Source organism: Martes martes, assembly GCF_963455335.1.
Source record: "Martes martes genome assembly, chromosome: 2".
Taxonomy (NCBI): Eukaryota; Metazoa; Chordata; class Mammalia; order Carnivora; family Mustelidae; genus Martes; species Martes martes.
Genome location: NC_137889.1, coordinates 97,477,265 through 97,500,644, shown reverse-complemented (window position 1 = coordinate 97,500,644; position 23,380 = coordinate 97,477,265).

Sequence of the window (23,380 nt, the reverse complement as noted above, 5' to 3'; positions counted from 1 at the left end):
CAGTTTAAATCAATGTATACTTAAATAAACTCTTGAAAATTTTAATATGCCTCAGTTTATCTTTTAACACCTCCTTCCATTTTGAAAGCCAGAATGGTACATCTTTCGATTCTTCTGGTGTCTCAACACTCTGACCACAGCCAGGAAAGGGTTTCTGTTGTTAAGAACTCAGGTGACTAGAATAAATACACCAAGATAATCCAAATAATCTCCTTGACCTTAATGTCTTTAAACATTGCCCTTTCCTCATGTAACATAACATATTCACAGGCTCCAGAGATTAAGATATTAAGACATGGTTATCTTCCAGGTGCAATTATTCTGTCTAATACAATTCTTTATTAAAGGTCATTTATTTGTTTGATTATTTGTTTGTTTGTTTATCAGTACTTGATATTTACTGAAAATAATGCAAATGGTTTTCCAGGTAGTATTGAGGAGCAGGCTGTGTCTATTTTATTTTGTTTCATTTTTCATATTTTTGTCCAAATGCACACATCTGTAAGACTACTACAATTGTGAAAGAAAAAAAGATAGCTGCACAAGACCAGTGAGTACGAGAAAAGAAATTTGAACACTTTGGCCATGAGGCACTCTAGGCTTCTATAGCAATCTGCTGGGACAAGGGAGGACTCTGAGAGCAGGTTGGGAGATAACCAGATTGAAATATTAGCCCGTTCAGGGTTTGGTAAACTGTCCAAATCAATGTTAGAGGAGGTGTAGTCAACTCAAACATCTTCCAGGTTGGTCCTTATTTCCAAGGATGTGGCTCATTGCTGGAATGTGGTAGATGGTGGTGAAGAGGAATAATCACTTGTTTAATCCAGATAATAACCAACTTCTGAGTAAATATCAAATGCCCATATAAGTACTAGATGCATTTCAAAAATTATGATAATCAATTGAATTCAGCTTCCCACTTGAAATTACAGTGAGTGCCGTAACACCAATAATAAATTGTTACAGTGACCAAAGAAGAGTGTATGATAAATATTTCTTGTTCATAGTTTAACAAACAGCATAGATGTAATCCTTCTCTTTTGGATCTTACCATCCATAGAAGAGATAAATTTTAAACAAATAGACACACACGAAAATAATTACAGATATCCGAAAGTGCTCTGACGAAAAAACACGCAGAAGTGAATGACAGGAAGGGACTCAACTGGCTGGTTTGAAATGGTTCTCTTAGAAAGTAGCATTCAAGTGGAAAACAAAGTATGAAGAACTCATTAGAGAAGGGAAGACAAGGATCCTGAGGAGTATTCCAGGTAAACAGAATAGGTCAAAGTAGAGCACTAAGCTGGGAATAGGCTCAGCACTTTGTGGAACTATAGAAGACCATCTAGGCTAGGTCTTGTGGGCAGGTGGGAATGCATGAGACTGGGAAGCCATTAGAGTTTAGGGGCCTTGGAGACCAGGTTAATCACAGGTGCAGTAGTAACTCAAAAGGGAAAGTGAGATTTTTTTCTTTTGATTATTAGTGAACGCAAAGCCAATGGGGATTGTAGTTCAGAAGAACTGGATTCAGAGGCAGATATTGAATAATGAGTGGGTATTTATCAGCTGTACAAGGGAAAGAATGACATTCTAGACAGAATTAATAGCATGCACAGAGGCGAAGAGGCAAGAAACAGCAATACCGTACCATGTAAAAATTTTATGAGCATGCTTTCTCAACTGTATTTTACCTCTCCAATAAAGAGAAATGGAACATCGAAAGGAGGGGAGTAGAAACTACATTATTTTACTAGGGAAGCCTATCTAAATTGACATTAACTCATTAATCTGCCCTTTTTGTGTAAATTTATTTAGCTATCATGTATCTACTCAACTGAGCAGGAAGTTTCACCAAATAGGCCTAAGTTTAAATTTTTATTTTGCTAATATATTTAATCAACATATTTAACCTCTTTGGACCCAATTCCACAGAATAATTTTTATAGTTGTGCATAATCTTATATACTTCCTGTGGTAATGATAATATATGTTAAGTATTAATGATAGACAATCCATATTCATCTCTTTTGCTTTTATTCCCTCTCTCTATAACAATTACATATAAAGCACTGTGCATTTGAACATACAAAAATAATATTCTGTTCTTAATTTTGCAGTGTCTATAAGGGGGATAAATCATAGATAAAAGAAACGAAGATAGATAAGGATATTCCATAATTGGCATAGGTAATCTATTATTGGAATTTAGAATAAGAAAGTATTAATTATTATGAAAATTTTAACAGAGGCATTGGCCTTGGATGATGGGAAGAATTTGAGGTTGTTAAGGGAGAGGGCTTTCTTTTTAGAAAGAAAAGCCAAAGTAAAGGCCCACATGCATAAAGAGAAGGTAGTGAGTCAACCACCTTCACAGCAATACCAGGGGATTCTCACATTTAGAAAAACCATGAGGACAACTGCCTTCTAAGTTTGCAGTCTCTGAGCAATACTGAGGTCTGCTGTTGTAGTGTTCTTTCTTGTCCCTTATCCAGTTTTCTCTCATTTATCTACCTACTTTATAACTTTGATTTATGGGTGTCTGCTTGTGGCTAGGTACCTTCATCTGGTTCCTTCTCTTGGTCAAGATCATTTATTATTGTTTAACGCAGGGGACTCAAACCTTACTGGTGGTTATAACTGTCAAATAGTTCATGATTTAATTTCCTCACGTGTATTTATAAGCAGAAGTTTTAAAGACTATTGTTATGACATTTTCCTCCTTGGGAAAAAAAGGATTGAAACCTATTTTATTTTATTTTATAAAAGATGTTTATTTATTTATTTGACAGATGGAGATTACAAGTAGGCAGAGAGGCAGCCAGAGAGAGAGGGGGAAGCAGGCTCCCTGCTGAGCAGAGATTCCCAATGCGGGTCTCAATCCCAGGACCCTGAGATCATGATCTGAGCTGAAGGCAGAGGCTTTAACCCACTGAGCCACCCAGGTGCCCCAAAACCCATTTTATTATTAACAATACTTAAATTAGAAATCTAACTTTTAATGAAGAAAGTGGATAATCTTTTTGATTGGAATATGTATTTCTCCTTCTAAAATATGACTCTTTTTCTTCTTTAAGAGAAATTATACAATTTAGTTATCACATTTAAATAGAAACAATTATAAAAACATGATTCATGTTCATGGATTGTCTTTGAGTTTGGTGTATTAAGTTCTGCTTTTGCACATGTATCCATAAGTGTGTGTGTGTGTGTGCAGGGGGGTTTATGTGTGTGGTTGTGTGTGTTTTTAATGACTTCTTGAGATATGACTCTGCACTTCAAATTTCTTTAGAGCAAGAACCTCAGCAATTTGTCATCCACTTGGGAAAATTTAAATTTAGATCAAATTTCTGACATCATAAACACAATTGAATCTTAGATGGTTTAATAAGCTAAAGGGAAAGAACATGAAATCCAGAAACTATAATAGAATAGGACCAAGTGATGTGATGAACAATTTACATTTTTAAGCTTATACATAGCAAGTATACCAATAAAAATTATCCTTTATTGTCATTATCATATAATTTCATTCACACACGGATTTTTTTTAAGATTTTATTTATCTGAGAAAGAGAGCAAGAGAGAGGACTCAAGAAGAGGGAGAGAGGAAGAAGTAAGCTCCCTGCAAAGTCAGGAACCTGATGCAGGGCTTGATCCCAGGACCTTGGGACCACAACTTGAGCCGAAGGCAGACACCCAACTGACTGAGCCACCCAGGCCCCCTCATACATGGAATTTAAGAAGAAACAAATGAATTAAAAAAAAAAAAAAAGACAAAAAAAAAAAAAAAAACAAAAAACAAAAAAGGAAAGAAAGAAAAGAGAAAGAGTTTTAGCTATAGTGAACAAACTGATGATCACTGGACAGGAGGTGAGTAGGGGGATGGGTGAAATAGGTAGGTGAAGGGTATTAAGAGTACACTTATGATGAGCACCGAATTATGTATGGAAGTGTTGAATCATTCTATTGTACACCTGAAACTAATATGACACTGTATGTTAACTACATTGGAATTAAAATAAAACTAAAAAAGAAAAGGAACCTCAAAATTTCAGGCATAGGTCAGAGAAAAGCAAATCAAATTTAAAAAGGTTTCTGCTATCATAAAGCACTGGATTTTTAAAGAGCTTTTTATTGATTTCAAAACAGTCTATAAATTTTACTTTAAAGAATTCATTTAAAATGTATTGCAACCCTAGGGTTAGGTACTATTATTTCTTTGTATGGTTGAGAAAACTGAGGCAATGAAGGCCACAGAGATTTGCTCAAGCTCACATAGTTACTTAAAAGAATCAGGAGGCAATTCTAGAGACTTGTATCCAGAGCCTTAACAACTTTATTTATACTGCTCATTCTTCCCAAATTATGATGAGAAGAACTTGCGAGTTTCAAATTCTGGAAACAAGCATAGGAAAGAGTGGGTAGGGAGCATGCATCATTTTTTTTCTTTGCTATAAAGTCATGGCTTGAATAATTTGTTTGCTTTGACGGGTAAGTTTTTGGGTATTGTGGATGTTGAGTAGGTATTTTTGCAGCAAAAATAATCAAATATTTTTGCAAACTTAGGGTAAACTAAAGCCAAGGATCATACCCAAAGTCATTAATGACCTAAAATCTTAAGACTAATTAAAATAATTCACAAAACATGTATCCAATGACTCAAGTCATGTCACAGCTCAAATATAGAGGCTTTGGTCTTACGACTGGTTAAGTCTTGGAAAGGACAGCACTTTTTTTTTTTTTCCTCTCCTGAAAGGAGACCTAAATCATATAGAATGCTGTTGAACTTTGTATGTTTTGAAAAAGAAGTCTTATTTTCTCTTGCTTCTTGAGAATTTGGGGTAACTTAGAACATTAATTTACAGCAATGGCTCCTAACATAATTCTCTTCCCAAATGCATACCCTCTCCAATTTCATGACCAAAATTGGTTTTAAGTCCTTAAACACTGCTTTAACTTCATTTTGTCACTCAGTTATTTGCAGAGTGTTTATAATAAGTCATTTATTGGAGCTACAAATTCATACCAGCTATCTGGGAAGCACAATTCTGGGGAAATCTTTGCCCACTGCTTCTTTGAAATGAACAAGAAATTAATACCCTCAACACAGATGACCTGACAAGCAGTTGACTGTGGAACATAGAAGAAACAATCCAAAAGCTGTTTTGTGATTTATGACATGCAGACCAATTTGATTCAAATCTAAAAAACTAAAAAACCATGCTATTTGATGAATAAACCAGTCCCTCAAAATCATATTATGAAAGTGAGATCTGGGACATGAGAGCACATTAAAGTTAAGAGCATGTCTGTCAAGGGAAAGAGCATGCAAAAAGATGTGGCTGTAGAAGGACCATATAGCTCGGAGAGGTGGAGGTGAGAGTTTCCTTATCTCCCAGAATCTGGTACCCATTCAGCTGAGGATTATCTATCTACTGCTTCAAAAGCCAAAGAGTCCTTGATATTGTTCTTTTTTTTTTTTTTTTCATCCCTTCTAGTTTTATTTGAGATTGAGATTGTTGAGAACAACAAAACTTTACGTATTGGCAAAAGTTTCTCACATTTGTTTTGTGGTAAAAGTGTTATGGGACTATTATAAGACATGAAAGTAAGTGGACAAAGTTAATAATCTTCATATATATATATTCAAAAGGTAATCAAGATTTTCAAAGTTATCCAAAAGTCATTCATCAACAGCCTTCTTTTTACTCAGCATTCTTCTCTTACTTTTATCATTTAACAATACATGATGGAGGATGCCTGAGTGTCTCAGTAGGTTAGGTGCCTGCCTTTGGTTCAGGTCATGAACCCAGAGTCCTGGGATCAAAGTCCTGCATTATGCTCCTTGCTCAATGGGGAGCCTGCTTCTCCCTCTACCTCTCTCTCCCTCTGTCTCTCATGAATAAATAAATAAAGGGGCACCTGGGTGCCTCAGTGAGTTGAGGTCTCTGCCTTCAGCTCAGGTCATGATCCCAGGGTCCTGGGAGCAAGCCCTGCATCAGGCTCTCTGCTCAGCAGGGAACCTGCTTCCTCTTTTCTCTCTGCCTGCCTCTCTGCCTACTTGTGATCTCTGTCTGTCAAATAAATAAATAAAATCTTTAAAAAATAAAGTAATATAAAATCTTTATTGAAATAATAATAAATATAGACATATACATATGCATATATACATATCAACAATTATAAATTTAACTCAATATCTTTAAAAACAGCACATTCTAAATGATTATGACACAATTTGTTCAACAGTTGTCCCATTGCAATTAATCAAAAGAAAATTAATAAAAGATAAAAAATGAAAAATATATATAAAATACTGTTTATTTGAGAAGTGCAATAAAAGAAACAACTCTCAGCTGCCTTGACTAAAATCAAAAGACAAAATAAAAGTATAATTGGTGATGGGACAGAAAATAGAACCAAAATTGAAGGTGATTATAAAAATATTATTACAATAAACTTCAAAATTCCAAGGAAATCTGTAACGTTTTATAAAACTATTCTATCAAAATTGACCCATAAAGAAGTAGAACACATCAAAAACTGTAAAAGGATTAAAAATAAAATTAGGCTTTAAAATTGCAAGAATTTCAGGTAGTTTTAGAATTCAGCTCTAATTAACCTTTAACAAAGTGAGAATTCAGTTGTTATTTAAATCAGCCCCAAACATAAAATTATGAAAACTTCTAATGCATCTTAAAATTTAAATACTATCACCTAACACAGCAGGAAAAACTACTGACAATATACAGTAAATATTAAAATAATGTGTGTAAACATTAGAATAGCATATTTTATAATTAGCTTTCAAAGATTCTCTGAGGAAAAATACATTGAAAAGAGTAAACCAATACGAAAAAGTACCAATATTGTGTGCTATGATGTCTTCACAGAGTGCCACAGTTTTAGCACTCTAACATAAATTTCAATGGCAACCCTATTTACTGGAGCTACAGACTAAATATACAGCATCAATTACTTCTACACAAAGGGATTATTTCAAATAACAGAAAAAGGTTTTCCTCCTTTCTTATTATTATTCCCTAGCTGATGAGAACTCTTAATGTCTGATGCATTTGCAAACTCAGGCAGTAGGGATTTCATGTCAAATTTTATGTAAAAAATGTGCACAAATTTCCTTGTATGAGAAAAGTGACTGCTAAATTTGATAAAGAATGAGTCTCAGGGGCACCTGGGTGGCTCAGTGGGTTAAGCCTCTGCCTTCAGCTCAGGTCATGATCTCAGGGTCCTGGGATCGAGCCCCGCATCAGGCTCTCTGCTCAGCAGGGAACCTGCTTCCTCCTCTCTCTCTACCTGCCTCTCTGCCTACTTGTGATCTCTGTCAAATAAATTAAAAAAAAAAAAAAAAAAAAAAAGAATGAGTCTCAGACAAAAATAAGCATATGATAAAAAACTAAGGTGACACAATTTGAAACTGCAGAAGGACCAGGACAGAAGTAGTTCTCTATCAGATGTTAAGTTTTTCATTCTGCCCTGCTAGACAGGGATAGTTTTAACACTGGAGCCACCTGATTATTATTCATTTGTGGTAATTATTTTTTAATTGGTAGCTTAAAGGGCTCCTTACTCTTACTCAGAAATTTTATCATAATATCCTATAGAATCTAACGTGAGTTAAATATTTCCAAAGTACAAGTTTAATGAAGCCAATGCCTTTGGCTTTTTCTGTCAGTTCATATAAACTGTTAGATCAACCATTGTTCTGAGTTTTTCTTAGGGCTCTCTTTTTTTTACATTAATATTTTATTTTAGCTTTTGTATATGCGTTTTATTTCATTTAATGTATTTAGTTGATGTTAATGCTCAAAACCAGAGTTTTCTTTAGTTGTTTTGACACATTTTAATATTTAGAAGAGTTAGGAGAAATTACTTTCATTATTCACCATTTAGAGGTGCGCCTGGGTAGCCCAGTTGGTTAAGCGTTATTATTCACCATTTATTATTTTTGTTTGTGGTTTATGGAATTTCATATTAGAAGATATCTTTAAATTATAAAATTAATAGCTCTCATTTTCCATATTGTATATCCATTTGCATAATATAAATAGCTAAATAAGTTGTGAAATCAGTTAAGAATGATACCTCTAATATGATTTAAATGCCCGGAATAAAATCTGTTTTTACATTAAGGTAAAAGGTATAATCTACCAGTAAATATAGTTTACATGAAATTAATAATCTAGATTCTTTCAGAGGCATTGAATATTGAGACTCTTGAGCTAGTAAAGGCTCTGAAGTTTTATTGATTATGTCTAATGAGACTCTTAAATTAATGGGTCACTTGCTGATTCAGGAGCTAGCATAGATCTCCAAGTAGGTAAAAATGAGTATTGTTAAGTTGATTTATTGCTCCTGAAATCAATGATGAAAACAAAGTGGTAATGGAGCTTTCCACCAGATGATTTAACAAATATAACCAAACATTCAAATTCTGAACGGATCTATTATGAGTATAGTGTTTGGTACTTGGGTTCATGAAGAGCTACTTCATTAAGATAATCCACAAAAATCTTACTTTTTCCTACATTTATTTTTCATTTTTGTAAAGTATAAAATGTCAATATGCTGACATTGAAATATAAGATAACACAAGTGACTCAAAAGTATATGCATAACTGATCATTTGCATGTTTTTATCTAGTAATACTAAGAACTCCAGTAACAACAATAGAAATATTACCCATAGATTTCTCTCATTTGTCAAATACATACTCAGTGCAAGTCATTGTTAAAAGCAATTGGATAGCAGTGAACCCGACAAACAAGGTGAAGAAAAATGTAATTCAGAAACATGTGGACCAGACACTTTCAGATAGTCATAGTTGCTATAAAAATTCCATTTGGATAGCTATGCATATTTTTTAATCATTTTCTTTTATATTAATCATGTTGATATTCACAATGCTGAGTTAGGAATATTATTGTAAATTTACACCTGGGAGTGTGAGGTTCAAAGGGGGTATAGAGAGTTGACTTAAGACAGAGGGAGAGAAAGAGAACAGTGAGAGAGAAGGGGGGCAGGGTAGGGGTGGGAAAGCACCACTTTAAACTTAAATATAAAAACAAAACAAAGAAACACACAAAACTTAACCAGAGAATGGAAAAATCAATTGGACCATAGCGGCGGGGGGCGGGGGGGGGGGGAGCTTGCTTTCTAAACGCCACTTTTCTCATGCTCCATATAAATGGAGAAGAAATATTTATAACAGGAAAAAACTAATCTCATCTATATCTATCTATCTATCTATATATATATATATCAGTAATTTTTTCTTCTATTCCTTGCACTTCATACCACAATACAGAAACCATTATTTGTGTTAATTTTCAATTAAATATTTTTTCAAACCTCACTAAAATATATTGATACTTTTATTTTTAACACATTTTCTCAGAGTTTTATCCCAAGAGTTTGACTTTCTACCAGAAAGCATGATAATTTGTAATGCTCTTATTCTCAAAGTTTGAGTTTAAGGATTCCCTGAATCATGTACCTTACATCAATTACTCAAATATATACCAATAAGTTCCTGAATTAAATGACTTTGGGATATTTTGAAGGAATTAGTAATCTCTCAAGCAAAAAAAAAAAAAGTTTATAATGAAAATGTCAGTTATTGTTCTTTCAAATTCCATTAAATATCCATTTATTTATGCACTCAAGTATGAGAGCATTTACAATACTTTATTAAAACACATGATTATGTAAGGTCTCCCATCATGCTCTCCTCTGTTGGGAGTACTGTGAACTATAGTAATGATGTCAGGAATATATATGGTAAATGGCAAATGTGTCTTTCTATAAAATTCAATTTCCTGAAATCCCTAAATTTTGCTTAAAAATAAAAAAATATATAGTATAGCACTATATAAAAGTATTTTTCACACACATAAGCTATGCATGTGTACATGTATATCTCATATGTATACTTTAAGCTACGAAATATAAACTATATATGTATCCATATATGAATACATGAATATACATATATGTATAGTTACCCCTTGAATGTCAAAAACAATCATGAATTCCTTATATTATGGTAGTTGAACTCTAGAAAACACTCAGGATACAGATCTCAAATGGTAGGTAGATTCAGAGATGTCTAATAACTCAGAGCGTACTGTGGCCACCACTAGCCCCAGCATCCAGAGCCCAGGAGCTTCTAATGGAAAGACTTTGGAGCCAGAGTTCAGGGTTGAAAATATGTCTCTATCAATTAGAAGACATTTTTTTTTTAATTTTATGTATTTGAGAGAGACTGAATGCAAGAGAGATCACAGAGGGAGAGGGAGAAGCAGACTCACTAAGCAAAGAGTCCCCATGTGGGACTCAATCCCAGGATCCTGAGATCATGACCTTAGCCAAACACAGATGCTTAGCTGACTGAGCCACCCAGGCACCCCCACAAGACATTCTTGACATTATATTTAATTCTCTTAGTCTCCATTTGCTCATATGTAAAAGTGGAAGGTGATCTTGGAAGAGTGCCATGACAATTAAATGGGGAAAGAATGTCTTTTTTTTTTTTTAATTGAATTCTGCCCCCAATGTGGGACTTGAATTCCTGACCCTGAGATCAAGAGTCTCATACTCTACCTACTACCTGAGCCAGCCAGGCACCCTGGAAGAATAGTATTTTCTATAAATGGTGCCGGGAAAACTGTACATACACATGCAAGGGAAATGTATTGAACCCCTAACTCATGACCATATATAAAAATCAATTCAAAGTGTTCATAGATTTAAATGTAAAAGCTAAAACTATTATACTCTTGGGGCGCCTGGGTGGCTCAGTGGGTTAAGCCACTGCCTTCGGCTCAGGTCATGATCTCAGGGTCCTGGGATCGAGTCCCGCATCAGGCTCTCTGCTCAGCAGGGAGCCTGCTTCCCTCTCTCTCTCTCTGCCTACCTCTCTGCCTACTTGTGATCTCTCTCTGTCAAATAAATAAATAAAATCTTTAAAAAAAAAAAAAAAAAAAACTATTATACTCTTAGAAGAAACATAGGAGTGAATCTTCTTTGCTTTGAATTAGACAATGGTTTCTTAGATATGGCAGCAAAAGCATAAACAAAAAAAGGAAATAAATAAATTGAACTCTATTAAAATGAAAAATTGGGGTTTCAAAGAATACCATCAATAAATAAAAAATACAGCCCACAAATAGAGAAGGATTTTTTTTGCAAATTACAAATATAAAGAACTTGTATCCAAAATATGTAAAGAACATTTATAACGCAATAAAAAGAACTCTATTTGAATAATAGCTAAAGAAATTGAATAGACCTTTATCCAAAAAAATATGTAAATGGCCAATAAGCGCATGAAAATACATTAATTTTTGAAATGTAATTCAATGACAATGAGATACTGATTCATTTCTATTAGGATAATCAATAGGACAGACATTAACAAGTACTGAGGGGGTTGTGGAGACATGACAACACTCATACATTACTGATGGGTATATAAATTGGTGTTGCCAACATGGAAAACAATTTAGCCATTCCTCAAAAAATTAAATACAGTGTTACCAAACCATCTAGAAATTCCATTCATAGGTGTATATGAAGACAATCAGGAACATATGTTGACACAAAAATTTAAACACAAATGTTCATAACAGCATCATCAAAGATAAGTGAAAATTGGAACCAGTCCAAATGTCCATCATTGATGAATGCATAAATTAATATTATAGCCACAAAATAGAGTATATTATTCACGTAATGGGTATGAAGTTTCTTTGGGGAGTGATGATAATGCTTGAAAAGTAGTGATGATGGTTGCACAACTTTTTCAAAACACTAAAAAACTCTGAACTGCACATTTTGAAGGATGGCTATATATGTCTGTGTGTTTATATATGTATAGAAGCAGTTATAGAAACCTAAAATGTAACATTTAACCCTGGGATGTTCATACACATTTTAAATAACATACATATGTAAAATACCTATCATAACTGGTAGTCAGAAAATACTCAGTATATGGTTGGAATTATCAATATCATTACATAAATAATATTTGAGGGTTTTAAATGTCTTGACACTAACAAATGCATCTGTCTTTTGGAAGAAGATGCACAGTAGCTGAAAGGAGAAGACAGTGCCTATTTTTATTTTCTTTGTGAATTTCTTTACTTATGGTATGGCCTGAATAAAATAAAATTAGGCAGATGCCTATTGGTATGCTACAGCACATTATGTAAAGTTTTGTTTCTCACCAATCATTCTACTTCCAGAGATTCTTGAGAGCATAGTAACTAAAACTTCAAAAATAACTATTTAAGATAATAATATATAAAGATCCTTGTTCAGATTCTATTTTAAATGTAATCTTTTGGGGAAAAGTTTTCTCTTTACAACTTATAAAGATATTAAAATGTGATATATGCTTGCCCATTACATAAAACATACAAATGGCCTGTTTGAGAGGCCCGAAGTCATTAAGATTAGACCTAACATCAAAAACTGGAAGCCAAGTAACTTGTACAGAAGGAACACAGGAAAACTTTGGGTGGTCTTGTTAGAGCATAATTAGGGAAGGTACATACACTAGATTTTCTGGTTCTCAGACATTTTTTTTTAATGTCTAAATAAATTTTTTTAGCCAGTAGGACTCAAGTGTGTTTTAAAAGACTTTTGAGATGAGATATAAGTTCTATTCTCTTCCATATTTCTACCTTAATTAAAATTTGTATAAAGCCAATGTGACATTACATGTAATGTTCATTCAAATCTCAGCTACTGAGTGTACTTATCCTAAATGTGCTAATGTTAAGTACATAGATGGAAACTTTGCTCCACCAGGACTTTCTTTTCTTCTTTTACTTATCAAAATCTCTTCTCATTGAAAGGCAAATTAATGAATTACAGTGGTATATATTAGTTTGGTTGACCTTTAACTCCAATTTTTTTCCCTGAGAACATGGCAGGATTATATATCCCTATATGTATGTTAAAAGTCCTCACTTTTTGCTTTTACAAGTGAAATATGCTGCAAAGAACATATGTAACTTTCAGGTAGAGGCCATTAAGAGACAATGTATAGTATACAACCTTCCTTCTGCAATGGTGACCATCCATATTCTAGATAGAGGAAGTTCCGTTAACCTGGGTCTCATTGTGAGGAAAACCTGAGATGAATTTAGAGCCTTAGGAATATACTTTTACTTTTTTTTTTCCCATGTTTTAAACAATTGGAATTCATGGTTGGTGTCACTACAGGATATCCTAGACTGTATCTGGCTAACACAATGACTTATGGTGTTTTGAAAAGCCTGAAGAACTGATATTATACTTAACAGTTTAACAAGAGGTCAAATAAAGCATTCAACACCAACATATGCACTCCCTATACATGTCCGTACAATAGAGTCACATGATGATGCACTATTCAGAAAGTTTAGAGGTACTTTTGAGTTAAAGCTTTATCTTGAATAAGCATATTGATCAGTTTTATGGTGTAAAATGATGTTTTTAAGTACAATGTGTTTATGGTGAAATGTGTTATTCAATATGTTCATTGCTTATAATACAGATTTCTTCACACATTTGTTTCATGACACCTAAATATAGTTTATAAAACTGGAAAAAAAAGTGGCTATTTTAAATAAAGTAAAAACTCACTATTAATACACATTATTTTCTCTGTCAGATGAAATGGTCAACATCAAGCTAGATAACAAGGAGAGTCTCTTGATTGTGTTTCCTTTACGCAAATCATATCTCCTTTCTCTCTAGTACTACAGTCACCTGTTTAGTCCAGGTTCTGACCATCTTCCTCTGGGACTCTTAGGAGATTTGCTGCATTGGTTTATTGCATTACTTCTAACCTAATCTTTACATGTTTTTAGAGCAAATTTTGTTAAATAAAAGCTCCTCTTAAAGAATTTCAGTGTCTTCTTTTTGCCACTAGAATGGAATCCACCATCTTCTGCACAACTACGTGATCTTGCTACCACGACCATAGTAGGTGTGTTCTACCCGAGTGTGGCCTTCCTCCTTCCTACATTGTACATCCAACCATACTGAGATAGTTGCAGCTGTCATAGGAAGCCAAGATTTTTTGTTTTTATTTATTTTTTATTTTTTTATCATTTTAGTCACCATACAATACATCATTAGTTTTTGATTTAGTGTTCCATGATTCATTGCTTGCGTATAACACCCAGTGCTCCATGCAATCCATGCCCTCCTTAATACCCATCACTGGACTAACCCATCCCCTCACCCCCTTCCCTTCTAAAACCCTCAGTTTGTTTCTCAGAGTCCATAGTCTCTCATGGTTCCTCTCCCTCCATTTTCCCTCCTTCATTTTTCCTTCTCCTAATGTCCTCCATGATATTCCTTATGTTCCACAAATAAGTGAAACCATATGATAATTAACTTTCTCTGCTGGACTTATTTCATTTAGCATAATCTCTTCCAGTCCCATCCATGTTGATGCAGAAGTTGGGTATTTATCCTTTCTCATGGTTGAGTAATATTCCATTGTGTATATGGAAAAAGCCGAGATGACCTTCAACAGATGAATGGATAAAAAAGATGTGGTCCATATACACAGTGGAATATTATTCAACTATCAAAAAAGATGGATACCCAAGATTTTTTAGTCTTCTGAAACTTTGTTTACCACATCGCTTATGTTAAAAACATCACTTTCAAAAAACAAAACAAAACAAAACAAAATAAATATAAATATCACTTTCAAGGACAGCATGTCAATAAATACAGTGGCATCACCCTAAACATCTGGCCATTATTTCTACCACAATATGATTAAATTATCACCTCACCATCTGCTTCTGCTTCTTGCACCTTTTCTCCAGTTGTTTTCCCCAAAATTGAACTTTTATTATTCCAGCCCTATCTCTCCTATCTCAATTTCAACATAAATCTCTGCCAACTACAAGATCAACTGAAACTCTTGTACCTGTGTCATCTGACATTCCTCCATAATGAGTTGCCAATTACTTTCCCGCAGCTAATCTCCCAAATCTTCACTGTATGTTCCCTGCAAGGCTGTCAGTCTGAACTACTCACCATCTCCAAATATGGCTTACCCTTTTGGAGCTGCTCATACTCTGTTTCTTCCTTCATACTCATTCTCCTGAATGTTACCAAGTTTCATCTTCATTATTTGTATAGTAAATTTATATAAATTGATCTCATATATATATATATATATATACACGATATGAAAATCATACATATATGATATTTGAAATGTTTGCAAGAATATTAAATGGAATTAATATTTCTCATTTCTCCCTTTCTGCTCCTTATCCATTCCCCAGTTTACTATATTTATTTTTAGTCTGGTGATTACGACCTGTGTAACATTTTTAATAGAATTTTAAGTTGAATAGATTATTCTACTGTAGGGTTCAATGCAACTTAAAGTAAATTAGTTATTGTTTTTCAATTTTTTGGTGACATATTTTTGACCAGTTTTTTTTTTTCATTTATTTCTCATTTTGTTTGAAATAAAAAGAGCATGTGTTCTTATTGTAATAAGTGGAACAGGATACAAATGGTGTAAAAAGTTAACAATCTCTTCTAACCTCCATTCCCACCCCTGTGGTGTAATCGATCTTAGCAGATTGCTGTATTTCTTTGCCCATTTATCTCCAGTCATACAGTCCTAAGAAACATATGTGCACATCCCTAGGAGTGGCAGACATTGTTTCTCACTCATCCAATATTCATTTTTTTCTACCTTGCAAATAGAAACCACGTTTTTTAGGTGGGGTGGTGGGGGCGATTGTCAGTGCACCCTTGTTAAAATACTTACTATGATTACTTTCCTTTCAGACAGGAGCATAATGCAATACACTTCTTGGCAGTAGAAAGAATGTAGATGTCAACTGGGTGGGCTTTTGGAAAAGTTTTTAAAGGGTAAGAGGCTCAACTGTCCCCTAAGCTTATCATTTAGACCTTACTGTTAGCAGTTAGTTTTGATAATTTCTTTTTTTATTTAATTTTATTTTTTCAGTGTTCCAAGATTCATTGTTTATGCAACATACCCAGTGCTCCATGCAATACGTGCCCTCCTTAATATCTACCACCAGGCTCACCTCCCCTCCCCTCCAAAACCCTCAGTTTGTTTCTGAGTCCATAGTCTCTCATGCTTCATCTACCCCTTCGATTTCCCCCAATTCACTTTTCCTTTCCTTCTCCTAATGTCCTCTGTGTTATTCCTTATGCTCCACAAGTAAGTGAAACCATATGATAATTGAGTCTCTCTGCTTGACTTATTTCACTCAGCATAATCTCCTCCAGTCCTGTCCACGTTAATACAAAAATTGGGTATTCATCCTTTCTGATGGAGGCATAATATTCCATTGTAAATATGGACCATATCTTCCTTATCCATTTGTCTGTTGAAGGGCATCTTGGCTTTTTCCACATTCTAATCTTTGGAGATGGGCTGGTAAAACTTTTCTCAAGTGGGTGGACTATTCAGATATTGAGAAAATATTTGGGAAATTGTTAACAGCTGTAAGACAAAGATGTTACTCATCCCATCCTTATCACAGGGATGGATATCTGCCTATTCCAGCAAAATAGAACATAGCACAATTCGTTTGTTAAACTATCAGCTATATCTATAAGCTGTGCATGGTAGAAAAAGGAATCGTAGATAACTAAATAGAATCTTAGATGATATTCACTTATGATTTCTTTGATTTAAAGTTATAATGGTTGGCATCTTGAGCAATTTCTTATTTCAGTCATTTAGTTAATGAGCAAAATTAAGTCTTTGCTTTGTGAAATTCAAAAAAGGATATTATTATATGGTGGGACATTTAATGTTGAAATCCTGTTCAGTGCTGAGCACTTTAGTTAAGTGTATAGTTTTCTTTATTCTAATGACAACTTTAATAAATAAGTGCAGGAATGAATAGAGTTGTGTTTCATAATTATAATTTATTAAATTAGCTCTATTCATTTCTACTTACCTCTAATTTCTCAACCCTTTTCCTGTGAATAGTCTTATATGTCCCATGTAAAGAATAAGGTAGATTATACATTTTTCCATTGCAATAATTATAACATTATTAAGATGTTTTCCTTGATATGAAAGAGAATAATTCAGTCTAAATGATATATTTCAGTATAAAATAATATAACTCAGCCCTTATAATTAAATGCTTTTCTTTTTAAATGAAGGTTTTTAAAAATGTAGTGGTGAAGGGTAAATGTGAGCTAACAATAGTCTCAGACCTTCAGGCAAGGAAGGGAGCATTTCTTCACATAATTTATAACTTTAAAAATGTGGCTTCCAGTATTTATAACTCACAACCAGCAAATTTCAAGTTGATATAATCTTGAAATGAAGTCAGCAATTTTTTTTTCCAAATTTAAGTAAAACTTTTTTCCTTCTCCCTCTTTTCTTGCTGACATTTGTTTCTAGTGTAGTTTTCTTACCTATTTAACTTTTATATCCTGACTTCTGGTTTTTGCTCACCTGCTACTTTTTTCTTGTAAATCATATAATCTCTATTTTATACATATCCTCAAATATTCCTTTTTTTTTTTTTTTTGGTTTAAGTCAGATGGATGCCTGTAAACTCTCACAGTTCTCACAAGTCCAATTTTATCTTTTGCACTTGACAAAAAGAATCAAAATAAGAAATAACCAAACTGATGACCTGAGCCAACAAAAGAAATTAGGGAGGCCAAATTAGATTTAGGTCATTCTAATTTGAGAGTAGTCCAAAAATCATCAGGTCAAAATCACAAGACTTCAGTCAAAGCTACACTAAATCAAGCAGATAGACTGCTAAGGATACTTAGCAAAAGTATCCTTATTTATGAATTGATACCACTAAAACTTTACTCAATTCTTAGATGAACTAAAATAATTATATAGAAATGCTTAATAAATTAGAAAATACTATGTATAGTTTGGATAATTATTTTTAATTAAGAAAACTAGTTTATTTTTAAAAAATGATATTTAGAAAGTCAGTCTATATATGCTGACCAGATCCTTAGTTCTGGTAAGACAGTTGTAGGAGAGTGGTAAGAGAATCAGCTCATGACTCGGGCATGGAAGAGTACTCAACAGTTAGCTTGATAGACCACAAGGCAGTTAAATGTAGTCATATTATTGTCTAGTGTGGCAGGCACAATGCTGAAATGACCTTCAATCAAACATGCACGCTCTTTTATACTCTGCTCTCTTTTCAGTCTGATAAAAGCTGACATTTGTTTTTAGCCAATAGAATATGACCAAAAACATTGAGATATTTCCCCTTGTTCAGGTAGATTATATAAGACCCCAACTAAGTTGAATGGATGGACCTCAGAGTAAGTGGGCCTGTAGGAGCTAAGAACAGCTCCTAGTTAACAGCCAGCAAGAAAGTGGAGACCTCAGTCAACCTAACAGCAATTCTGTCAATAGCCATGTGTGTCTGGAAAAGGATGCCAAGTTCCAGAAAGGAAATCAGCCTGGCTGACACCTAGATTGCCATCTTGTGAGACCATGAGCAGAGGATCTGAACCCCTGACTTGAAAACCAAGATAATGGATATACGTTTTCAGCTGCTAAATTTTTGGCAATATGTTAGGCAACAAAAAGACTAATACAAGCAGTGAAAAGGGTTTAAAATGTTCACCTTCACCAAGGAAGCATTTTTATCCAGGGAAAAACATGATGACAGGGTTCGGGCTAGCTTGTTAAAGGAAAAAAAAAAAAAATCACACACACACATACACACACCCATAAACAGAACTATCAACATAACTAAGCAAAAGGATTACAGTGTTTTGTTTTGTTTTGTTTTCTGGACACTGTTTATATAGTTGAGAATTAGGAATCTATTAAGGAGTTATTTAATGGGTACTACAGCATAAATGGCAAGCTTTTCTGTTAAAGAACCTACTGTTTAACACCAGAAACTAAGGAAACCAAGTATGGATAGCTACTCTACCCAAATCCTTTCATTAAACTTAGACAATGTTTTATTTAGGAAAGCAAAGTTACTATTATGTTTTAAAATTTTGCTTTAAAACTATGAAATAAAACTCCACACATTTCTCTGGAACCATTCTAGGATGTTGAGTGTGTATGTGTAAAGAGTGGAGGACTGTTAGCTAATTTTGTTTACCAAGTTAATGGAAATGCTTCTACTTTAAAATAATCACTATGCTGAGAATGCTGTAAATTGAGTAAGTTCAGAGCTTGCTTACATAATATATGATAAATTTTTTGGAAAATATTTTGGTAGCACATGCCCATCAAGTGACATAAACAAATGAAACCCTCTGACCTAATAACTCTACTTAAGATTCTATCTGAAGAAGCCTTCTATGGGGCGCCTGGGTGGCTCAGAGGGTTAAGCCTCTGCCTTCAGCTCAGGTCATGATCTCAGGGTCCTGGGATGGAGCCCCACATCGGGCTCTCTGCTCAGCAGGGAGCCTGCTTCCCCCACCTCTCTCTGCCTGCTTCTCTGCCTACTTGTGATCTCTCTCTCTGTGTCAAATAAATAAATAAAATCTTAAAAAATAAATAAATAAAAGAAGCCATCTAAAGTTTGCTGAATTTTATTGTAAATACTGTTTATTGCTCTATCATAGCAAAAATGTGTCTCAATCAATCTTAATCCTTAAATGTATGGAAATTATTAACCCTACCAGGCATTGAGACAATTTTACAAGTAGTTTGCAACTCGTGGTTTTTGGATATCTTTAAATCCAGTTCTCTCACATTCTCAGACGAAGCTCTGAGGCAGTGGTCTGCAAACCCATTGACTTTCCATTCATCCTCTCCCATTTCTATGCCCTTCTTTGTCCTTGTCTGCAGAGCTACCTCCTCTGTAATAAAAAGCAAGATTTAATAATTGTGAACATTTCTGAACAATATAGCTTTTTGTTTGTATGTTTGTTTTTATTGTGAGTGCATGCATGTGTAAGTTTAGACCATGTAAGAGAGAGTTTACTGCATATGGTGACCTCAACAAAAGCTGTGGGCTTTGTAGTAGGAGACTTGATTCAAATTAAGGATTTTGTTTTCTTCCCCAGCAGGCCAGAGCAAGAGAATCACAAGTATAGCTGCAGATGAGGGCACCTGGCTGACTCAGTCAGTAATGCTTGTGATTCTTGATCTTGGGGTGTAAGTTCAAGCCCCACGTGGAATGTAGAGATTACTTAAAAATAAAACCTTTAAAAGGAAGAAAGAAAAAAAGGAAAGGACAGATGGATGGACGGAAGGAAGGAAGGAAGGGGAAGGAAGGAAAAGGAAAGAAGAAAGCAAGCTGGAGGTGATGGCAGCTGAAAGGGAAGCAGATGAATTAATAAATCCCTGGCTTCAGAAAGTGGAAGTGAACAGTATGACTTGGGTGTTAGCCTAGGAACTGCAAGTTGTACTACATGGTTACATCAGGAAGAATGTCTAGGAGAATCTCATTTTTTTCTTCATTCCAAAGTGACCACTTCTACCCCAAAGCTCAAATGAATTTCGTTTTGTTGGAGTCTCTCTCAATCCTCTCCCCCAGCTCCAAGCCTTAAGACATATGAGCAGTGGATTGAAAGTGTATCCTTTTCCCCCTTTTCTGGATGAGGAAAAAGGATAAAAATTATTCTACTGTTTCATGTCTATTTCTCCTATTAGGTTGTTTAAGCAATTGAGCTCTCCAAGAAGGTCCAAACAATGAATAATTAAATCTGGCAGATTTCTACTTGCCACTTATTGCCCAAATCAAGCTATACAGTTCTTCCAAAACATGGATACAGACTCTAACTGATAAAGGACATCTGAAGCAAAAAAATATATATACCTCTAAAATGTACTGTTTCCTTGAAAGGAAAATCACTCACATTTTCATGTAAGTGGCAAGTTAGAAACATACCTCTTTAAATTTTCTGTTATTATGAATCCCACTCTATGACATTTCTTGCTTTATAACATTCTTTTGACTTTTCAAAATAAAAATATAAGCCTTATAAATTATTTAGTGGGAATATAAATTCATACCAAATAATGGGAGAATGCCATTAGTGGTCACATCCATTATTTATGCGTCACATATTTTCTTATATAGCCTTAATGAAACACATGATTTTTTTGTGGAAATTCAAAGTTGGACAGTGTGATTATAGGGAGAGTTTTCAATTTGTTAAAAGAGAGTATGTGCATTCATTGGTATTTACACCTGAGGAAAATTGGATTAGTATAATTTATTACATTGTATATAAGTATATCCCTCAAGTAAAACTAAATATCACAAATCATAAACGTTTTGAACTTAAAGTGTTCAAATACTGTTTCTTTTAAATGTGTTATGAGGATGATGAATGATGATGATGATGAATATGAATACAACTGCTAGTTTCAGTAAAATATGGGGCTTCTTCAAGTATTCATTCTGGATAAGAAAACTTTCTTCATCATGTAAAATTTAAAGCCCAATTGGCATTGGTTGATTTATTCTTTCAGAGCTGGGAACAAACATTATCTATTAAGTGTTTTCTAAATTAATTCATTGATTTAATTTAATTTTTAATTAACTAAATTAAATTTAATTTATTTAGTACCACTTTACATGCGAGGGTCAGCTTCAAAAACTTCTTCGTGTTTTGAAAGAAATAAAATATCTAGTTATTCTATATTTGACTCTCAACCTATTTGTTTATTTTTTTTTTTAATTGATAGCTGTGTGGGACACTGAATAGCCAATGATGTGTTCTAGATTAAGCATTTAAAGAACATTTATTAATACTCAAGCCTCTTTAAGAAAATAAACAAGAGAGGAAGCCTTGTTTTTCTAGAATGTAATCTTGAAAAATTCTAGCCTGGAACCTTCATCAAAAAGTCAGTACTTAACATAATTTGCATTTATCTTATTTCTTGCGTATAGTATGTCTTTCCACTAGAGGGCAGGGCCTTCTTAGTTTTGTTAACCTCTACATCTTCATGGCAACTAGTAGGTGCTCAAAAAACAAAACAAAACAATAAAACAACAACAACAACAACACAAACAAATAAATTGATGAATTCACCGAACTTAATGCAAGCCAACTTTTCAGATCCTACAGGAAATGATCATGCTTTAACTGGCCCACGTTCCTACTGAACTGCACGGCTTAAGACCATATACAACCAAGAATCCCTGTTTGGCTTCTGAGTTTTTGCTTTGGACATGTACAAGTTATCAGGTTTTGGTGAGGTCGAAACATCAGAAAAATGCAAAGATCTCAACTAAGCCAGCAAAACGAAACCTTTGTGAAGGCTGTCTGGAGAGAACTGGGTTTACAGTCAATGGTGTTTTATCTACACTGTGATATGAGTCGCACATGGATGGAAGCATCCGTTGTCTAATCAGGCCCCCGTGAACACGGCATGGAGGTGGCTCATTACACAGAAAGTTAAAGCAAAGATGGTGCTAAAAGCGTAGTGAATCTGTTAACAAAACCTCTTCCATTTCCAACATATTTTATAAATAATTTTGTATTTTAGAATGTGTTAACATTTTAGCTTCAAACTACTCTTTCCATTAAAATTTCCCCTGAAAGCACTGAAGGGATCCTAAGGAATTTCATATATAGTAGTGAACTGTATGCATTCCCTTCTATACGTAAACTTACCGGAAAGCAGCTGAGAAAAGAAATATACTAATTTTACAATTTTGACTTTCCTTATACACCTATCCATGTAATTCTTTGCATCTTTCTCTGTATTTTGAAAATATGTTAAACACTGGGTCTGAAGCACTAAAAAAAATCATTGTCAGAAATGAGCAAAGGTCAAACACTCACAAAACAAAATTAATGGAGAATCTAGTCTTTTATCATACCAAAATTGTAAGTAGTAGCAAAATTATCAGATAATTGTATTGCTACTTAAATTTTAAAATCATTGCTATTAAAGCATCTTTTTAGATCTTACTCCCAAGTCAACAGATACAAACACAAAAATAATCAAATGGGACTCCATTAAACTAAAATCTTTTGCACAGTGGAGGAAACTGACAACAAAGTAAAAAGGAAAAGGATTTATGATTTACAAATCATAAATCTGCTTAGAGGCGAATATCCAAAATGCATAAAGAACTCAGGAGCACCTGGGTGGCCTGGTCAGTTAAATGTCTTGCTTTTGGCTCAGGTCATGACCCTGGGGTCCGGGGACTGAGTCCCACATGAAGCTCTCTATTCAGTGGGGAGTCTTCTTCTCCCTCCTCCCTCTTCTACTTTCCCTCTCTCTGTCAAATAAATAAATAAAATATCAAAAAATAGAAAAGAACTCATACAGCCCAATAACATCAATGATAAACAAACAAACAAACAAACAAACAACATTTTTAAAATATAGTATGGAGATTCTTCAAAAAATTAAAAACAGAATTACCA